Below are 20,673 nucleotides of genomic sequence, written 5' to 3'. Positions count from 1 at the left end.
CCTCTTAACCCAATCCCACCACTCACAAACATTCCCAAAACTTTCCTTACTTTTACACCACTGTTCATACTTTCTCACATACTCCTTCCTCACAGCTTCATTTTCCAACAATTTCACATTTAATTTCCACAAACCCTTTCCAAACACACCACTAACATTAATATCTAACTCGCACAACACACAAACATGGTCCGAAAAAACGACCCTATCCTGCTTATATCCAACAGGAATAATATTTTTAGAAATAAAACAATAATCCAACCTGGACTGTGCTCTTCCACTATCAGAAAAAAAGGTATCTAACAAAGGGTTAACCTTACACACACGCTGCATATCACTCAAATCAAAGTCAGTAACTAACTCCAGCAAAACTTTTCCAGACACATCCACATTCACTCCCCCCACATCACAATTCATATCACCCACAATCACCACAGGCACTCTTCCTGGAACAAAAAGCTTCACTTTTTCAAATAATAACTTACGCTCATTTTTTTCTACTGGCGCATAAATATTGATAACACAAAACTTAGCATTTTTATATTCAAAATTTGCTAAGATACACCTCCCCACCTCCACCACCAAATAATTATTCAAAACAACCTCCTGCCCCTTAACTAAAATACCCACACCATCATTTCTATTATTTGCACTACCAGACCACACAGACGCACCATAAGACCACTCATCCCCTTTCACACCATCCACAATCCCACATTCTTGCAAACAAAAAATAGATGCACTCTGCATAGCTAAAAAATCCAAAATTGCTGCTCTCCTCCTCGCTTTCTTAAAAACTCTCACATTTTGAGAAACTATAGAAAAACCCATACTATAAAAACAAAAAACAATGCAAAAATTACCACAAAACTACACACATTACACAAAAAGCCCTTGACAAAGGTCAAGACTCACAGAAAGGAGAGAGAAAAAAAACAACAGATCCACTGAGCTTTCATTTTACCCAGTATCACCATTGTCCTCCTCTGCCATTTGGACTGAACAGCAAGTCTCTGAACCACTAACCCCTTCGTGCTCACTCCATTTTTTTTTAGCTGGCCCAATTTTCCTCTTAGGCATACTACTGCATGCCTCATCACTTTCCCCATCCTCCTCCCTCTGACACTTATTCGCACCCCTGTCCTGATCTGAAGAAAGCCCTCCAATATTCTGAGGATCTGAGGGGTGCACAGGGCTCTCAGCTTCAGAAATACGCACGTCTTCCTCCGTTGCATCCATTGCTTCCTCAAGAGAAAACATTTCAGGCACAGTAGAGTCATCATCTTCTTCCTGATCTTCCTTATTAAACCCCTTCTCTACTTTTTTTGCCGCCATCCAAAACTCCTTATCTTCCTTCTGTGCATCACTCATAGCACCACGGGGAGCTAGCACAATGTCATCTGGAGTCACAGAGCGTCTTTCCTTCTCCCTCTCCCTCCTTTCCTCTCTCTCCATTCTTTCAGTTTCCTTCCTGATAGTCGCCAACCTCCTCCTTCTCTCCTCCTCCTCTCTCCATTCACTCTCTGAGCGTCTAGGGGCCCTCCACGGACAATCCTTATACATGTGGTCACTACTACCACACACGTCACAGGTCTTAGCCATCGGGCAATCACCAGCCATATGCCCCTCCTTCTTGCAGTTTCGGCAACACTGCCCCTTCTGGCAGTCTGCCTGGACATGTCCAAAAGAGAAACATCTCCTGCAAAACAGAGGCTGCCCAGGGTACGTGAGGAAACCCCTATGCCCTGCCACAGAGAAGTTCGCCGGAGGGTGTCTGAACCCACCCACACTGCCAGGATCTCTTCTGAACCTTACACGATATTTGTATCGACAATTGAAGATTCCTAAACAGTTCACTTGCTTCTCTCCCTTTGAAACAAAGTCACAATACTGTGAGAGGAAGCTCTCCAACAATGCAGGTTCAGTAAAGGGGTTATAGACAGTGATAGTCACCTGCCTTTCCTGAAGACCAAACAGTGGTTCACATTTCACTCCCTTCAAACAGGGATCTCCGGCATGATTCCGAAACCACTCATAGACATTCAGGCAATAATGCTCCGACATAAAAGTAACATCGTAGTTACCTTGATTAGGGAACTCATTGATGCTATAGATGTTCTCCCGCTTTCCTCCAGCCTTTTCCTCAATAAGGTCACGTACAATAAAGACCACGCTGTTCCTTGCCCGGATAGATGGCTCCAACGTCACTCGGATGGTGTTCTTCACATAACACATCTTCAAAGCTGTCGGTACAAACGACCACAGAAAAAAACAGAATTCTCTGCAAAAGGGTCTGGATTGCTCCAGAAAACCTCACTCCAGACAGCTGTTTAGGGGTTTTTGCCCCTCATCAGTGTTGAGTAGGAATCTGGCTATTAGGAGCAGTGCCTAGTAAAAAGGCTATAAAGGCACAGATGATTGGCCTCGGGGAGACCAAAACATCCAACACCGCGGAGACACCATCACGTGATTCTCAACGCAGTGATTCCAGAACACTGCCCCCATCCCTTATGGGAAATATGCAGATGCATGTAAAGAAGCTGCAGAGACACCATCACGTGTTTCTCGACGCAAGCAGTGAATAGCCAGGCCTTTCCCCGGGAAGGAACAACCACGGGAAGGGCAGCATCCTATGAAGGAAAGCCACCTATGCCAAGCATGGTATCCATCCACAGACAGCTGTTTCGGGGTTTTTGCCCCTCATCAGTGTGGAGTAGGAATCTGGCTATTAGGAGCAGTGCCTAGTAAAAAGGCTATAAAGGCACAGATGATTGGCCTCGGGGAGACCAAAACATCCAACACCGCGGAGACACCATCACGTGTTTCTCAACGCAGTGATTCCAGAACACTGCCCCCATCCCTTATGAGAAATATGCAGATGCATGTAAAGAAGCTGCAGAGACACCATAACGTATTTCTCGACGCAAGCAGTGAATAGCCAGGCCTTTCCCCGGGAAGGAACAACCACGGGAAGGGCAGCATCCTATGAAGGAAAGCCACCTATGGCAAGCATGGTATCCATCCACAGACAGCGGTTTCGGGGTTTTTGCCCCTCATCAGTGTGGAGTAGGAATCTGGCTATTAGGAGCAGTGCCTAGTAAAAAGGCTATAAAGGCACAGATGATTGGCCTCGGGGAGACCAAAACATCCAACACCGCGGAGACACCATCACGTGATTCTCAACGCAGTGATTCCAGAACACTGCCCCCATCCCTTATGGGAAATATGCAGATGCATGTAAAGAAGCTGCGGAGTCACCATCACGTGTTTCTTGACGCAAGCAGTGAATAGCCAGGCCTTTCCCCGGGAAGGAACAACCACGGGAAGGGCAGCATTCTATGAAGGAAAGCCACCTATGCCAAGCATGGTATCCATCCACAGACAGCTGTTTCGGGGTTTTGTGCATAGGGGGACGGCGCCAGCAACTCCTGTTTCTTATTGAGTCTGTGTGCACCTCCCTATGGTGTCTCTGGCCAATAGCCTAGAGGCCTCTGATTCTTAAGGCATCCTCACCCATTGGAGGACGCCTGAGCAAACTTAATTCCTCAGTCAGTACTTTGCTGCAGAGATGTTTGGCTCTGTCTCTGTGTCCGCCACCCAGTGGGGCGCAGTACCCTGGTCTGTGTCCTGTGTTTGCCACCCTGTTATTTACATCTTTTACTAGCACTTGCGGATTACTGCAAACATTTTTTCAAACTGAGTGTTTTTGGTTTTACTATTCTCTTTTGTGTCTCCAGTGGGGGTAGTACCCTTGCCTGTGTCACTGTGTAGCCACCCAGTGGGGCTTCGTACCCTGGACTGTGTCCGCCATCCAGTGGGGAGTCGTACTGTGGCTTGTGTCCGTGTCTCTGTCCCTTGTCCCGTTCCTGACTCTGTCTTAGTCTAATCCTGTTCCTGTGTCTGTTTATGTCCCTGTCTAGGTTTGCTTTCTCTGCCATGCGTACCCTGTGTCTTGCTCTGCTCTGCTCTCAGCTCTGCACACTGTGGTTTTGCTCTCAGCTCTGTACTCTGTAACTTTGCTCTGCACTCAGCTCTGCACCCTGACTTTGCTCTACTCTCTGCTCTGCACTTGGTATCTTGCTTTGCTCTGCTCTCAGCTCTGCACTCTGTGGTCTTTCTCTGCTTTGTGCTCGGCGGCTCCGCTCAGCTCTTGCTCTGCAGCTCCGATCCTTGCAGTTCTACCTTGCTCCGCTCCAACGTCTCTGCTCTTGGCTCTGCCTCTTGGGTCTCTGTACTTAACTCCGCCTCCTGCTCTTGGCTCTGCCTCTTGCATTTCTGTACTTGACTCCGCCTTCTGCTGTTGGCCCCGCCTCCTGTGTTTCTGTTCTTGGCTCTGCCTCCTGCGTTTCCGTTCTTGGCTCTGCCTCCTACTCTTGGCTCCTCCTCCTGCGTTTCTGTTCTTGGCTCCGTCTCCTGCTCTTGGCTCCGCCTCCTGCGTTTCTGTCCTTGGCTCCTCTTTCTGTGCTCCTGCTTTTGCTTCACTCTTGCGGTCTTTCCCTTCCTCCGTTCCTCCTGTCCGAATAGGTCCCTACCTGTTCCTCTATGCCTGCCATGCCTGCCTGTATACTGGTCCATACTGGTCCTGCTAGTGTTCCTGTTCAGTCCTCCTGTCCTACCAGAGTGCCAGCCGTGCCCGCCAGCCTGCCTGTGTCTCCGTCAAGCCAGTCCGCCCCTCAGGGCCTCTGCCGTATACGTCCATCAGTCAGTGTCACAGCCATGACTACCTGTCTGTGTCCTGTTCCCCGGTGGAATCAGCATCCATAGTCAGACACCACCCTGGAGTGGTACCTGGTAGCTACCTGCAGCACAAGTCTGACCTCACAATCAGAGGCTCCAGCGAACACCTAGGAAGCTATTTAGTTAAACCCCTTCCAGGGAAGTCTGGTCTGTGGTCCAGTGGGTCCACATCCCCGCATCAACCAGTCTGGGCGTGAACGTTACAGATTGCTCAGGCCATGGTCTCCGCTGAGTCCCATGTGCAGTTGGTCTCGGAGCGAGATCAACTTTCTTCTTGCCTGTATTGGCCTCTGAGAGATTTGTATGCCCGATCTGAAATCCTGACCACTCCAACACCTGGTCGACTCATAGTCTCTGATGAGATGTATTATCAGCTAGCTTATGAAGAACTCCTTCCGAAGCCTCCGCCAAGATTCTATGGGGATCCAGAGGAGTGCATGGAGTTTCTGTAGCGCAGTTTGATGTATATTGAAGAGAATGCTTCCGATTTCACCTCCTATCGCACCAAGGTGGGATTCCTGGTATCCTACCTAGCAGGAGATGCATTGAGTTGGATTAGCCTTCAGGCCTTCCTGATGGTCTTCCTTAAAGCCTTCATAGCGCCTAAGCCTGCTCCTTCTGCAAAGTCTTCCCTCACTAGATCCCAGAGGCGGTCCAGACGAGCGAATCCCCCAAAGAAACTGCCACGTCAGACCAAGTCCATCCAAAACCCGCCTGTTCCTCTACCCGTCCCAGCAGCTACCCAAGCAAAACCCAAGAAGGCTGATAAAAGTGAGCTGGCAAAGCAGCAGCCCGAATCCAGCTGCAAGAAGGGAACATAGTATCGCTGCGGTTGTAAGGAACATCCAGACGGTCTCTGCCCTGTGGATCTTAAACTCCAAAACCCTGGGCCAGCAGGAGAGGCTGCCCTAGGCGAGAGTACTTCCTCTCCATCAAAATCAAAGACTGTCTTTGTTTTCCGGGAGCTTTGGCATGGTAAAGTCGACAGCCATTCGGAGTCAGTGTGTGGTCTCCATCATTCAGCTCCATAACCCGGTGAGGGCGTTGTCTGAAGATGGTCAAGCCCTATTCAAGAACAGTCTTGTCCTTCAAGGACAAGTACAGCTCCAGGTAGGAGCCTTATACTCAAAGAAGTTTGTCTTCCGTATGCTGTCTGTTATGCCCATGGGTCATTCTGAGTCAAGGACTGTACCACACGCTCTGGTCAAGAGTTCCAGCAAAATGCTCTGTTTGAATTTACCCAGTCGCAAGAAGTGCCTGGTTCCCATGCGTCAAAGACAGTCAACTGTGTCATCTTCTTCTTCTGCTGGTCTGCTAGTCGTTGAGTCAAGGTGTGCTGACGTCACCAAAGATGGGGAAGCAGTGACTATCTCTCCACAAGTCTCCAGTGACTATACCAGTAATCTGTTCATGGAAATATCTCCGCCTCTTGGATGTTTTCTTCTGGTTAATGGGCCGAAGATGGTTCCTATGTGGGTACCTTCATCGTCCATGTGGCCGGTCGGTGAAGATTCTGAAATAGAACCTTTCTTCTCTCAGTTTTTTTTCTGATCCGGTGAAGCTGTTGTTCTCCACACTCAACTCCGATGATTTTTCCTGTGTTCAGTAATCTAGAGCATCTCTGCTACCTGAAGGTTTGACTCTGGATTTCGGGCAGAAGATGTATCCTGTGAGTGTTCCCTCAGCTTCTGTTTGGACAGCTGGTGAAGATACCAAGTCGCAAGCTTTCTTGTCTCAGAGTGTAGAGCATAAAGAGACCTTGCTATCTGTGATTCCTGGTGATCTGTCTGCTTGGTTCTTCCTTGAAGATGTCATGATGACTTGGACTGTGAGTGGACCCTTTCTTCTTCTACAGATCATTCTGGCTGGTTTGAAGAAGAGGGGGCGTAAAGGAGGGGGTACTATAACAACCCTGCCGGCATCACTGCATGGCCTTCCATCCCCAACCTGCTTGATACATCAATTCACTCACCCTGTGCCATGCTGTGAGATCTGTTTACTGCTGGTTCCATGCCGTGTGCTTCATGGCCTCTTGCTCTGTGTACACTTTCTGTCTGTGTGCATAGGGAGCAGCACCAGCAACTCCAGTTTCTTATACAGTCTATGTGGACCTTCCTAAGGTGTCTCTGGCAAATAGCCTAGAGGCCCTGATTCTTAAGGCGTCCTCAACCATTGGAGGACACCTGAGCAAACTTACTTCCTCAGTCAGTACTTTGCTGCTGAGGTGTCTGGTTCTGTCTCTGTGTCCGCCACCCAGTGGGGTGTAGTACCCTGGTCTGTGTTCGCCACCCAGTGGGGCATTGTACCCTGGTCTGTGTCCTGTGTTTGCCACCCAGTAAGGCGTAGTACCCTGGCCTGTGTCCTTGTGTAGCTACCCAGTGGGGCTTCGTACCCTGGCCTGTGTCCGCCACCCGGTGGGGTATCGTACCCTGGCTTGTGTCCGTGTCTCTGTGCCTTGTCCAGTTCCTGACTCTGTCTTAGTCTAATTCTGTTCCTGTGTCTGTTTATGTCCCTGTCTTGGTTTGCTTTCTCTGCAGTGCGTACTCTGTGTCTTGCTTTGTTCCCCTCTCGGCTCTGCACTCTGTGTCTTGCTCTGCTCTGCTCTCAGCTCTGCACTCTGTGTTTTTGCTCTCGGCTCTGTAGCTTTCGGCTCTGTACTCTGTAGCTTTGCTCTGCACTCAGCTCTGCACTTGGTGTCTTGCTTTACTCTGCTCTCAGCTCTGCACTCTGTGGTGTTTCTCTGCTCTGTGCTCTGTGGCTCCACTCCTTGTGGTTCTACCTTGCTCCGCTTCTACGTCTCTGCTCTTGGCTCTGCCTCTTGCGTTTCTGTATTTGACTCTGCCTCCTGCTCTTGGCTCTGCCTCTTGCCTTTCTGTACTTGATTCCGCATTCTGCTCTTGGCCCCGCTTCCTGTGTTTCTGTTCTTGGCTTCACCTCCTGCGTTTCTGTTCTTGGCTCCGCCTCCTGCATTTCCGTTCTGGGCTCCGCCTCCTGCTCTTGGCTACACCTCCTGCATTTGTCCTTGGCTCCTCCTCCTGTGCTCCTGCTTTTGCTTCCGCTCTTGCAGTCTTTCCCTTCCTCTGCTCCTCCTGTCCGATCAGGTGCCTACCTGTTCCTATATACCTGCCGTGCATACTGGTCCTGCCAGTGTTCCAGTTCAGTCCTCCTGTCCTGCCAGAGATTCCAGTCGTGCCCGCCTGCCTGTGTCTCCGTCTAGCCGTCCACCTGTTAGGGCCTCTGCCGTAACTGTCCATCAGCCCGTGTCTCTGCCATGCCCGCCTGCCTGCCTGTGTCTCCATCAAGCCAGTCCGCCCATCAGGGCCTCTGTCGTATCCGTCCATCAGTCAGTGTCACAGCCGTGACTGCCTGTCTGTGTCCTGTTCCCCGGTGGGATCAGCATCCACAGCCAGACACCACCCTGGAGTGGTACCTGGTAGCTACCTGCCGCACAAGTCTGACCTCACCATCAGAAGCTCCAGTGAACACCTAGGAAGCTACTTAAACCCCTTCCAGGGAAGTCTGGTCTGTGGTCCAGTGGGTCCACACCCCCGCACCAACCAGTCTGGGAGCGAGCGTAACAATGAGGAACACCGTCGGGAGCACGCCGGCCGGACAGGTAAGTATCCAATGACGTGACAGAACCCCCTCTCTTACTCACCCTCCTTTTAATACTGGAGAGGAACCTCCTCAAGATATGAGGAGCATCGATGTTCTCTAGGGGTTCCCATGATCTTTCCTCAGGACCGAATCCTTTACAATCAATTAAAAGTAAAGTCCTCCCCCTAACCGACTTTTTGGCTAGAATATCCTTAACCTCAAATATACCATGAGAAGTACTGCTTTGAGGGGAGTGAGACGGAGCAGAATGAAAGTGATTGAAGACAGCAGGTTTGAGGAGCGACACATGAAAAGCATTTGGAATATGCAACGAAGAAGGCAACTTCAACTTGTAGGCTACGTCATTGATACGACTAGAAATCTCGAAGGGACCAATGTAGCGTTGACCTAACTTCTTAGAGGGAACTTTAAGTCTGATGTAGCGTGAGGATACAAACCTTTATCACCTGGGTGATACGGAGGAGCATCCTGATGCCTTTTGTCAGCGTATCTTTTCATCCTGCTACTAGCCCTCTCAAGTGCCCCTTTAGTCTCTTGCCAAATTTTAGAAAATTCCTAGGATGGGGAATCCGCAGCCGGTGCACCTGAGTTGGGGATAACAGGAAGTGGAATGCCGGGATGTTGGCCAAAGATGACAAAAATAGGAGACTTAGATGACGATTCACTAGGGTGATTGTTGTAGGCGAATTCTGCCCATGGGACGAGAGAAACCCAGTCACTCTGGTGAGCATTGGAGAAATGCCGAAGGTAAGATGTGAGAACTTGATTTACACGTTCTACCTGACCATTGGACTGAGGATGATAGGTGGAAGAGAAATCCAGAGACACTTTCATTAATCCGCAAAGAGCTCTCCTGAAACAAGAGATAACTTGGGCTCCTCGATCGGACACGATATGCTGTGGAAATCCGTGAAGTCAGAAGACTTGATGTAAAAAGATCTTTTCCAAGTCAGGGGCAGAAGGCAATCCAGGCGAGGAAATGAAGTGGGCCATCTTGGAAAATCTATCCACAACTACCAAGATAACGGTGCAGTTCGAGGAGCGTGTTAAATTGGTGACAAAGTCCATAGCAATATGTCTCCAAGGAACAGAAGGCACAGGGAGCGGATGCAGGAGTCCCGAAGGTCGTTGCCGAGGAACTTTGTTTCTGGCACAAGAAGAACAGGAAGCGATAAAATCAAGGACATCTTGGCAAAGTGACGGCCACCAATAATGGCGAGAAATAAGTGGGGGAGTCTTCGTGCCCCCAACGTGTCCGGCAAACCTGGAGGAATGACCCCAACGCAAGACTTTCACCTTGTCACGACTTGACACAAAGGTTTTTCCAGGAGTAGGGGTGATCACGTTCAAGGGGAGCTGCAGAAATGATCCTAGCTGGATCAACAATATGCGCCGGTCTCTCCTCTTCATCCAGTGGTTGAAAAGACCTAGATAGGGCATCGGCTTTGATGTTCTTATTACCAGGTCAAAAGTGGAGCTCGAAGTCAAAATGTCTGAAGAACAATGACCATCTGGCTTGCGGAGGATTTAGTCTTTGGGTGGACTGAACGTAGGCCAAATTTTTGTGATCCGTGAAAATGATGATGGTATGAACGGCCCCTTTGAAAAGATAACGCCACTCCTCCAAGGCTAGTTTGATGGCCAACAGTTCCTTGTCACCAATGGAATAATTTATTTCAAAGGAGGAGAATGCTTTAGAGAAAAAACCACAAGAGACTAAATGACAAGAGTTAGACCTTTGCAAAATAACAGCTCCTGCTCCAATAGAAGATGCATCAACCTCGAGGATAAATGGTCTATTGGTATCCGGTCGATGGAGCACCGGGGCTGTAGCAAATTTTTGTTTCAGGGTTTGGAAAGTGACCTCAGCCTCCGGGGGCCAGTGATTAGGGTCAACACCCTTGCGAACAAGAGCAGAAATTGGTCTAGTTAAGGAGGAGAAATGAGGTATAAATTGCCTATAATAATTGGCAAAGCCAAGAAAGCGCTGGATGGCCTTCACTCCTAGAGGACATGGCCAGTTTAGAAAGGCAGATAACTTCTCAGGACCCATCTTCAAGCAATCCTTAGAGACAACATAACCCAGGAAGAGTACGGAAGACTGCTCAAAGACACACTTCTCTATCTTCGCAAAAAGATGATTCTCCCTTAATCGTTGTAAAACTAGATGAACGTCTCGTCGGTGAGAAGATAAATCAGGAGAGAAGACGAGGATGTCATCTAGGTAGACCACCACACTGGAATAGAGACAATCTCGAAAGACATAGTTTTAAAATTCTTGGAATACCGCAGGAGCATTGCAGAGACCAAATGGCATAACTAAATATTCATAGTGGCCATCACGGGTGTTGAATGCGGTCCTCCACTCATCCCCAGCGCAGACTCGGACTAGGTTATAGGCTCCTCGAAGATCAAGCTTGGTAAATATTCGTGCTCCCCTCAGGCGGTCAAAGAGTTCAGGAATAAGAGGCAATGGGTATTTGTTCTTCACAGTAATGTTGTTTAAGCCTCTGTAGTCAATGCATGGTCGAAGAGTGCCATCCTTTTTCTTCATGAAAAAGAAGCCTGCCCCAGCAGGAGAAGAAAATTTTTGAATGAAGCCTCTGGCGAGATTTTTCTGAACATCCTCCGACATGGCTTGAGTCTCTGCAGGAGAGAGAGGATAGATTCTTCCTCTAGGAGGAGTGGTACCAGGAACGAGAGCAATAGGGCAGTTGTAGGGATGATGTGGAGGAAGATTCTCAGCCTCCTTCTTGTCGAAGACATCCAAGTAGGAGCTAAAAGCAGAGGGCAACACAGAAGGGATAGAGAGGGAACTAGGAACACCAACAGGACATACCGGCAGCAGACACTGAGTCGGACAGGAATCTCCTCAATGCAGAATATCACCTCTATGCCAATCTAAGGTGGGCTCGTGGGTCCGCAACCACGGAAGACCAAAAAGAACTGGATAAGAGATACTGGCTGAAACATAAAACACCATTTTCTCCTTATGCAGGGCCCCTACCTGAAGCTTTACCAGCTGCGTAACCTAGATTATGGTCTCTTGCAGGGGCTTGCCGTCCACAGAAGTGAGAAAGAGGGGATTTTATAAAGTCCCAACAGGGACAGAAAATTTAATGACCTCCTCTAATCTAATAAAATTCCTGCCGCGCCCGAGTCTACATAGGCCTCTAAAGAAAAACTTTTACCATCAACATACAACAAGATAGAGTGAAGGGTAGAGCGGTATCACATGCACCTAGGGAGGCCTCTCTTACCTAACCTAGGCGGAGGAGTTTTCCGGACAATCTGCACAGGCTTGAAGAAGATGAGAGGAACTCCCACTGTAGAAACAGAGACCTTGGGTGCGTCTCTCCTTGCGACATTGTTTGCATAATTTAAGGCGATCGACTTGCATAGGCTCTGGTGCTGATACAGAAGCAGAGACCCTGTGACGTGTACTGGGTGGTCTGTGAGAAGATTGTGGAGGACGAAAAAACCTTCTCTCACGGACTCGTTCCTGAAAGTGAAGGTCAATACGAGTGGCCAAAGCAATCAAATCCTCCAAATTGGTTGGAGTATTGTGACCGGCTAATTCATCCTTTATACATCTGGATAGCCCCCACCAGAAAGCCCCCACCAAAGCTTCATTATTCCAACCCAAGTCAGAAGATAAGGTCCAAAACTGAATAGTGTACTGACCAACAGTTAAGGACGCTTGGTGTAGATTAAACAAGGACTCAGTAGTAGAGGCCAGGCGACCTGGTTCATCAAAAACTCGATGAAAAGTCTCCAAAAAAGAAGTCAGTTGAGAGACCATAGGGTCGTCACAATCCCAAAGAGGGTTTACCCATGCCAAAGCGTCTCCTTCTAAGTGAGAAATTATAAAGGCTACCTTGGCCCGATCAGTAGGGTATTGCAGAGGCAGGAGTTCAAAATGGAGACGGCATTGATTAAGAAAACCCCCGACAAAATTTGGGCTCTCCATTAAACCGAGGTAGCTTGGCCAGACAGGGAGTAGGATGAGGGGCCGAGACTGGGGTAAGGGCAGACGCGGCAGTCTACAAAGAAAGTAATCGACTGGCGACATGTAAGTAAGGATTTGAGCCTGGGTGTGTTAGGAGTCAAGTTCCTGACGCTGCACAGGGGGAATCTTGAACCATGTCTGCTGCAGTCTCCCAATCTGCATCAGCCACAGTGGAGCCTGCTCAGCGGAAACGTCGGTCCCAGCGTCTCACTGAATCTGATACTGTGCAAAGGGTGCTGCTATCTACTATTGTACCCTGCACTGGTCCGCGTCGAGCAGGCTTTTCTGGGACTAAGTCCTGCTTTGCACACACTGAGTATGCCCAGGGTAAGATCTCTCAGTGGAGATCAAGGGTCACATGCTCAGGTACTGCAGCAACTGCCATTGGTCCTCCAGGAAGGTCCTGTACATGATCAAGTTTTGTGGCAGCCTTGAATTGGTCCTTCTAGGAAGGTCCTGTAGGTGCTACAGCTATAAAAAATTCCAGTGTGGTCGTGTGTGTGGTCAGGGACCCGGCTTAAATAAGCCCCTAGAATGCTGGCACCTCCGGCGAGGAGTTTTGTGTATGCAGTCAGGGACCCGGCTGAAATAAGCCCTAGAATGCTGGCACCACCGGCGAGGAGTTTATGTCTGAATTCAGGGCTAGCTAATAGCCATTAGTATTCCGGCTCCACCGGAGAGGAGCTGTGTGTTTGTTGGACTGTATGACCACTGTCGGCTCTACACAGTAGCTGTGTCCCCTGTGAGCTAAACAGGGCACAGCGTTCTCTTTACTACGGTCTCTGTTAAGTAACAGAGTTCGTTTGTACTAATTTGCTTCACCGCTTTGCTTAGCAGCAGGTTCTTTCCTGCACGGTGGATCCCGGGTTGTGAACGCACCAATCTCATTTAATAAATATATTCGGTGTGTTCCACCAACCCTAACAGGGTGTCTCGCTGCTGAGCCAGCTCTCGTTGAAGACTGGCTAGCTGGGAGGCATTCCCTGGATCAGAAGCCTGAAGAGCGGAGAGATGAGATTCCATGGATTTCATAAAGGACATCATCCAAATCTGATTCTCCCGCAAGAAAACAAGTTCCTTCTGAGCGGCCGAAGCTCCAGCGGGATCCATGGCCTAAGTATACCATCAGGGTTCAGGAGGAAAAAAACCCAAAAAGTGAACCCTCTGGGTCGCGGCTTTAGAGCCCCGAGGACAAGTGGACCAGATATATCCACCCCCTATACAGGGAGTGTTTGGAACAGGCCCAGGGGGGATGAAAACCACAGCTGCCAGAGCCAGGCAGCTGGACAAGGAAGAGAAGAACACGGAATATGGACGAAGACACAGGGCTGGCAGGAACGGCAGAGACATTGATAGCAGAAACGGCAGAAACACAGGGCTGGCAGGAATGGCAGAGACACAAGGCTGGCAGGAATGGCAGATACACAGGACTGGCAGGAACGGCAGAGACAACTGAGAAACAGAAAAAGACATGGTTGAGACTAAGCGGAGTAAATAGAGAGAGGGAGCCTAGGTACCAGGGAAGGCGCCAGCAAGAATGCTAGCGTGAGCACGATACTTAGGTGTCTTACCTGAGTGGATGCCAGATTGAAATACCCGATGCGCGCTGCCATGTTGGGGCGGAGCCACCGGGTCACGACCTCCCAGTGGCGCGAAGAGCGCATCTGCACATGCGCGGGCCGCAGAAGCATTGCGAGCCTGAGAACCCGGGCGGAAGACAGCGAGGGACACCGCCAGGAGCGTGCCAGCCGGACAGGTAAGTATCCGACGACGTGACAGACGTGACACTACCCAACAACCTGGGACCTAAGTCTGTAGAACCCACCCATGCTGCCAAAGGAAACGGCACCAACCTAACACCTCCCAACTGCGTCAACAGCTCCCGAACATTAGACAACAGCTCACCTACCCCATCAATCCCCGAATCAGACCGAACTCCAAATCCCTCATCTTGAACTACAGACCCAGCGGCCTGACTAACCCAGACTTACAGAGATGGTGAAAACGCCAGTAACATACAATACACAGACTCATGCTCACCAGGCTGCAGGGGAGCTGTGATCCCCCCAGCCGCAGACATCCCGCTTGTCCAGCCGTCCATTGTCCATGATCCGATGACCCTTCTGAGGCTGAGGTCTGCCTCCCGAGGAAGATCTCGATGTCCTGGCCCCGACAAGTCTCGCCGTCGCCGATCCAACTGCTGCAGGTGCGGTCTAATAGGTGAGCCCCCCCAGGCACAGGCCCACCGTCCAGTCCACTCCCATCCAGTCCACTCCACTCCCATCCGATCCTCGCAAATGATCCACTCCAGTCCTGGCAGAAAATAATGAAAAAGATCCGGGCTCCATAGCCAGGTCCAACAGCCCTCCACTCCTAGGGTGCTGCCAGCCGCCGCAGCAAAAGAACCTCTCCCCCGCTGTCTGTGTCCAGCAGAGGAGGTGGACGACCCACTGTGATGACACAAGGGGCAACAGACGATCTGGCGCACAAAGGCTCTGCCCCCCAGAGCGTTGGAGGGGAAGGCCTGTCAACCGCCGCAGGCCCCAGCGCAGCAGGCGGATTCCTCCCATACCAAGTCCTGCTTGGGTGTTTGCGGGCAGGCACTCATTCTGGAGGGTCCCTGGAGGGGCTCCTGCGCCAGCGTTGGGACGCTTGTGGCAGATCGGGGGATAAGCGCTCCAGAGGCCGTACCCAGCGGGAACGCCACTCGCCTGCAGCAACCGTCAGGACATCCTCGCTGCCTGCACACAGGATACCGGACACCTGGGACTCCAGCCAGCCTGGGAGCTGATTTTTGGCAGCCGCCCGCAGCCTTTCCAGCACTTGCTCCACGGATCCCATTTCGATCAGTAGAGATGGACTGCTTGATGGCCTCCAGAGTGGGAACTGACTAAACTCCACCCCTTCCTTACCCTATAAACCCCATCTTATGAATATACCACGCCTCTTTAAATAACCCCACCCCCTACCCCTTTTCTCCACACCCCCTGTCATGCCGGCCTTCACGTATGCCGCTTGGGGGAGGGGGGAGGCTCGCTCCGGCCTGTACTGGATGGTGACCTGGTGAGTGGACTGCAAAGTATGTCCTATATGTTTAGCTTGCAAAAAAGAAGGCTAAGAGGAGACTTAACACATTGACTGCTGACGTCATTATCCAGAGCATCCCACATGCAGCCAGACGGCCAATCATCGACTATCTGCTGAAGACATTACTGAGACGCTAAGGGAAAGTCCCTAGGATGCTAATATTGTTCATATAATACCGTATAATTTTGATTCATTGGGGTACGTATATATCAGTAGGCTGCACTGAAAGAATAAACTCAGCTACTGATATATAAGTGGGCAGCGGCCAATGTGTTAATAGCTGTCTACAAATATCTGAAGGGCTGTCACAGTGTAGAGGGATCATCCTTATTCTCATTTGCACATGGAAATACGAGAAGTAATAGGATGAAGTTGAAAGGGAGAAGATACAGATTAGATATTAGAATAAACATTTTGACAATGAGGGTGATCAATAAGAGGAATAGGCTGCCACTAGAGGTGGTGAGTTCTCCGTCAGGGGAAGTCTTCAAACAGAGGCTGGACAGACATCTGTCTGAGATAGTTTAGTAAAACCTGCATTGAGCAGGGGGTTGGATACGATGCCCTGGAGGTCTCTTCCAACTCTAACATTCTATGATTCTATGATATTATTCTGTGGTTGTGGAAATGTGGGCCTCATACTGCATGTGGGAAAATGTAATATGGGGGAATCATACTGGGTGTCAGTGTATCTAATGTGTGGACCTAATACTATGTGTGGGGAGATGTAATGTGTGAACAGAATTCTGTGTGTGGGGAAATGAACTGTGGGGATGTTGTGCCTTGTGTGGGGAAATGTACTGTGGGTGCACCATAAAGGGTGCGGTGGGCACTGTGGGGGCATTATACTATGTGTGGGGACTATGGAGGCAGTGTTAGGACCATGAAAGGTGTACCATACTGTGAGAGTACACGGATGGGCTTTATTAAGTGGGCACATATAAAAACTTGGCATGGTTAGGGTACTGCATAGGGTAAAATGAAAACTGATGCCTTGGAAGGTGTGTTACACAAAAGTTGTAACAGGAGCATAGAGTGTGACACCTTTTCCAAATCTTCCTCCTGCACATATTCTTTTCCCAATCTGTATAAAAAATATTTGTAATTAAATGACAAAGAACCAAATTCCGAAGCAGAAAGCTATAGTAGGTATTTCTGAAAGAACTTAGCATTAACTTATCAATAGATCAGGGGTTCATTAAAAAAATTCACAAATTGGGTACAGTTGTACTTAGACGTGAAAATGACTGCATGCTGAATCTACCTTAATTAATTGGAATTACTGAAAGATGTGTGATGAAAAAAAGTTATATCTACCTCCAGGCTCTCAATAAAATATTATTGAATTCCTAAAACCCATTCACAGTATTCACACTATAAACCACATTGTCATAATTTTATGTAAGCGAAGCTGTGAAGTGCATTGAATAATCTGTGCATTATTAGTAAATAAGAAGATAATTAATTATTTCTACAACTGAATAGTCCTGAATCCTGCCACAAATCAATCAACTCTCCTGGCTTACAAAGTTCTTACTCTATTGTAGCTCAATGAAAACAAAATCAATAAAGACCAATTATAGCCCATCTCGTTAGAGCATGTAAATAGGGAAACATACAAATGAGCATCTACCCATGGGAAAGCAGAGCAGTGAACGCAATTAGACAAGAGATATCATTTACATGCATTTACTGGTCTCTAGCTGTGAGCGGAGGCACAAGCAGAATGGAAGTTTAAATGGCCTGCACTCATCTAAAGTTTTCTAATTATTTCCGACAAGGATATTAAATGTGATTGTTTACAAGATTAAAAGTTGCCCTGAACAGGTCTGGATTGAACTGATGATTACCATGATGGCTTGACTAACAATGATCCAATTATAAAAGCTGTTAGACATAATTGTTAATGTTTTCCATATAACTAATAATGAGAGATCACTGTCAAATCAAATCTGTCCCGTCTTGACTTTTCTGTAATTATGCCATTGTACAAGTCTATGGTATTGGATCCATGTGCATTTTTATTGATATACTCATCTGGCCATTTTAATAAACAGAACTAAAATAATACAGCTCTATGCAAGATAAAGAGTTTACAGTTTGAATCAGTCTTGTAAATGATGTAACCGCCCTGGCAATGGTCTGTACTCCCATTTGTATATCTGTTTGCCTTTTGTTGCTAAATGGGTTGTCCTGGAGTAAACAATTGATTATTTATCCTTCTGATAGGTCATGAGTATTAGATCGGTGAGGGTCCAATAGCCCCATGATCAGCTGAAATCTGCTCCAGTGATTGCCAGTTATAAGATGCATACATCATTTAGTGGCCGCTGTTGGGTACTACATCTAATAGAACATTCACTTCAATAGGAGAAAATGAAGCTTTAAACATAAGCACGACACTGATACAGATACAAAGCAAGTCCTTATGTAAAATTCAAAAGAGCTTCTGGAATCTGAATCACATTTTATGTAGGGGACCAGGAGCTTCATTAGGCTTATGTACAGTACAGTCATGGCCACCAAAAGTATTGTGAATAACACAAATTTTGCTTTTCACAAAGTTTGCTGCTTCTGAATTTTTAGATTTTTTCGTCAACTGTTTATATGGTTACAGAAGTACAATTATAAGCATTTCATAAGTTTCCACATTTTTATCGATATATACATGAAGTTTATACAAAGACACAATATTTACAGTGTTGACCCTTATTTTTCAGGACTTCTACAAATCTCTCCGACAGCTGGATATCATCTTCTGGGCCAAGTCCTGACTGATGGCAACCTATTCTTACCTAATCAGTGATTGGATCTTATTGCAATTTTTGCGTTTTTGCTTATTTGCTTGTACACCTGCTTTTTGAAGATTGACCACAGGTTCGCTATGTGACTAAGATGGTGAACAATGTTTTTTCCAGCATGACAGATGATCATGATCATTTAACAAGACAAAAGTGATGACCAAGTGGCTCTGTGAACAAAACATTGACATTTTGGGTCCATGGCCAGGAAACTTCTCCTCAGATCTCAATTCCGTTGAGAACCTGTAGTCAATCCTCAAAAATCAGGTGGCGAGACAGAGGCAGAATGTGTGGTAAACTCCAAGTACTGGTTAGGGAAAAATACCTTGTCATTGTTCAGGATCTGGCCCTGACATTGAAATTCAGCATATCAGGACAAATTGCATAAGTTTTGAAAAATAAGGATCCTAAAATGTAAGCGTTAACACTGTAAATATTAACCACTTAGGTTACTTTCACACTTGCTTTTTTTTTAATCCATCGCAATCCGTCATCTTGAGCAAAAAACGGATCCTCAAATGTGCCCGCAGGATGTGGTTTTTGCCAATAGACTTGTATTAGCGAGGGATCGCGACAGGTGGCACACGTCACGTCTGTCGTGCAACAGATCCGTCGTGTTTTGGCGGACCGTCAGCACGAAAAAACATTCAAGTGAAAGTTTTTTTGTCCATCACGTCCGCCATTTTCTACCGCGCATGCGCGACCGAAAAACGGCATCCGCTGCCCACGTCGTGCACAAATTTCACTACGTGCGTCGGTACGTCGGCCCGACGCATAGTGACGGACCCGTAACGATGCAAGTGTGAAAGTAGCCTTAATGACCTATGACATGTATATCCATCATAGGTCACCTTCTCATCTTCTCCAGTGCTGAGCCCGTACTTTTTCTGGCACATGACAGCTGATATGATCAGTTTTTTCTAATATCTAATCTGTGTCTAATCTCCCATTCAGTTTCATCTCATTGTTTCTAGTCTGTCCTTGTGCAAATGAGAATAAAGATGATCCTTCTACAATGTGACAGCCCTTGAGATATTTGTAGACAGCTATTAAGTCTTCTCTCAGTCTTCTTTTTTGCAAGCTAAACAATCCCAAATCCTGCAACCGTTCTTCATAGGACATGGTTTGCAGACCGGTCACCATTCTGGTCACTCTTCTCTGAACTTTCTCGAGTTTGTTGATGTCTTTTTTAAAATGTGGTGCCCAAAACTGGACACAGTATTGCAGATGAGGTCTGACCAAAGAGGAATAGAGGGCAATAATGACTTCACGTGATCTAGACTGTATGCTTCTGTTAATACATCCCAGAATTGCATGTCTTTTTTGCTACTGCATCACACTGTTAACTCATGTTCAGTTTATGGTCTATTAGTATACCCAAGTCTTTTTCACATGTGCTGTTGCTTAGTCCTATTCCTCCCATTTTGTATATGCTTTTTTCATTTTTAGTGTCCAGATGTAGTACTTTGCATTTTTCCCTGTTAAAAACTTTCTGTTAGTTGCTGCCCACTGCTCCAGTTTATTTACATCTTTTTGAATCCTCTATCTCTCTTCTCTAGTATTAGCTATCCCTCCAGCTTTGTGTCATCAGCAAATTTAATCAGTGTACCCTCAATTCCTTCATCTAAATCATTGATAACGATATTGAACAATACAGGGCCCAGGACAGAACCCTGTGGCACCCCGCTTGAGACATTCTTACAACTGGATGTGCAGCCATTTACAACCACTGTTTGGGTCCGATCACTAAGCCAGTTATGAATCCACCTAACAGATGCCTTGTCCATACTTTCAATAAGGATGATGTGAGATAGTTTGTGAAATGCTTTGCTGAAGTCAAAATATACTATATCTACAGCATTTCCCTGATCCACCCAGTCAGTGATTCTGTCATAGAAGGAAATTAATTTAGTCTGACATGACTTATTAGTTACAAACCCATGCTGTCTCTGGTTAACCCCTTTACCCCCAAGGGTGGTTTGCACGTTATGGACCGGGACAATTTTTACAATTCTGACCACTGTCCCTTTATGAGGTTATAACTCTGGAACGCTTCAACGGATCCCGGTGATTCTGACATTGTTTTCTCGAGACATATTGTACTTAATGATAGTGGTAAAATTTCTTTGATAATACCTGCATTTATTTGTGAAAAAAAAAGAAATTTGGCGAAAAGTTTGAAAATTTCGCAATTTTCCAACTTTGAATTTTTATGCAATTAAATCACAGAGATATGTCACACAAAATACTTAATAAGTAACATTTCCCGCATGTCTACTTTACATCAGCACAATTTTGGAACCAACATTTTTTTTTGTTAGGGAGTTATAAGGGTTAAAAGTTGACCAGCAATTTCTCATTTTTACAACACCATTTTTTTTTTAGGGACCACATCTCATTTGAAATCATTTTGAGGGGTCT

Source organism: Ranitomeya imitator, chromosome 1 (genome assembly GCF_032444005.1).
Source record: "Ranitomeya imitator isolate aRanImi1 chromosome 1, aRanImi1.pri, whole genome shotgun sequence".
NCBI lineage: Eukaryota > Metazoa > Chordata > Amphibia > Anura > Dendrobatidae > Ranitomeya > Ranitomeya imitator.
This window is presented reverse-complemented; position numbering follows the sequence as displayed.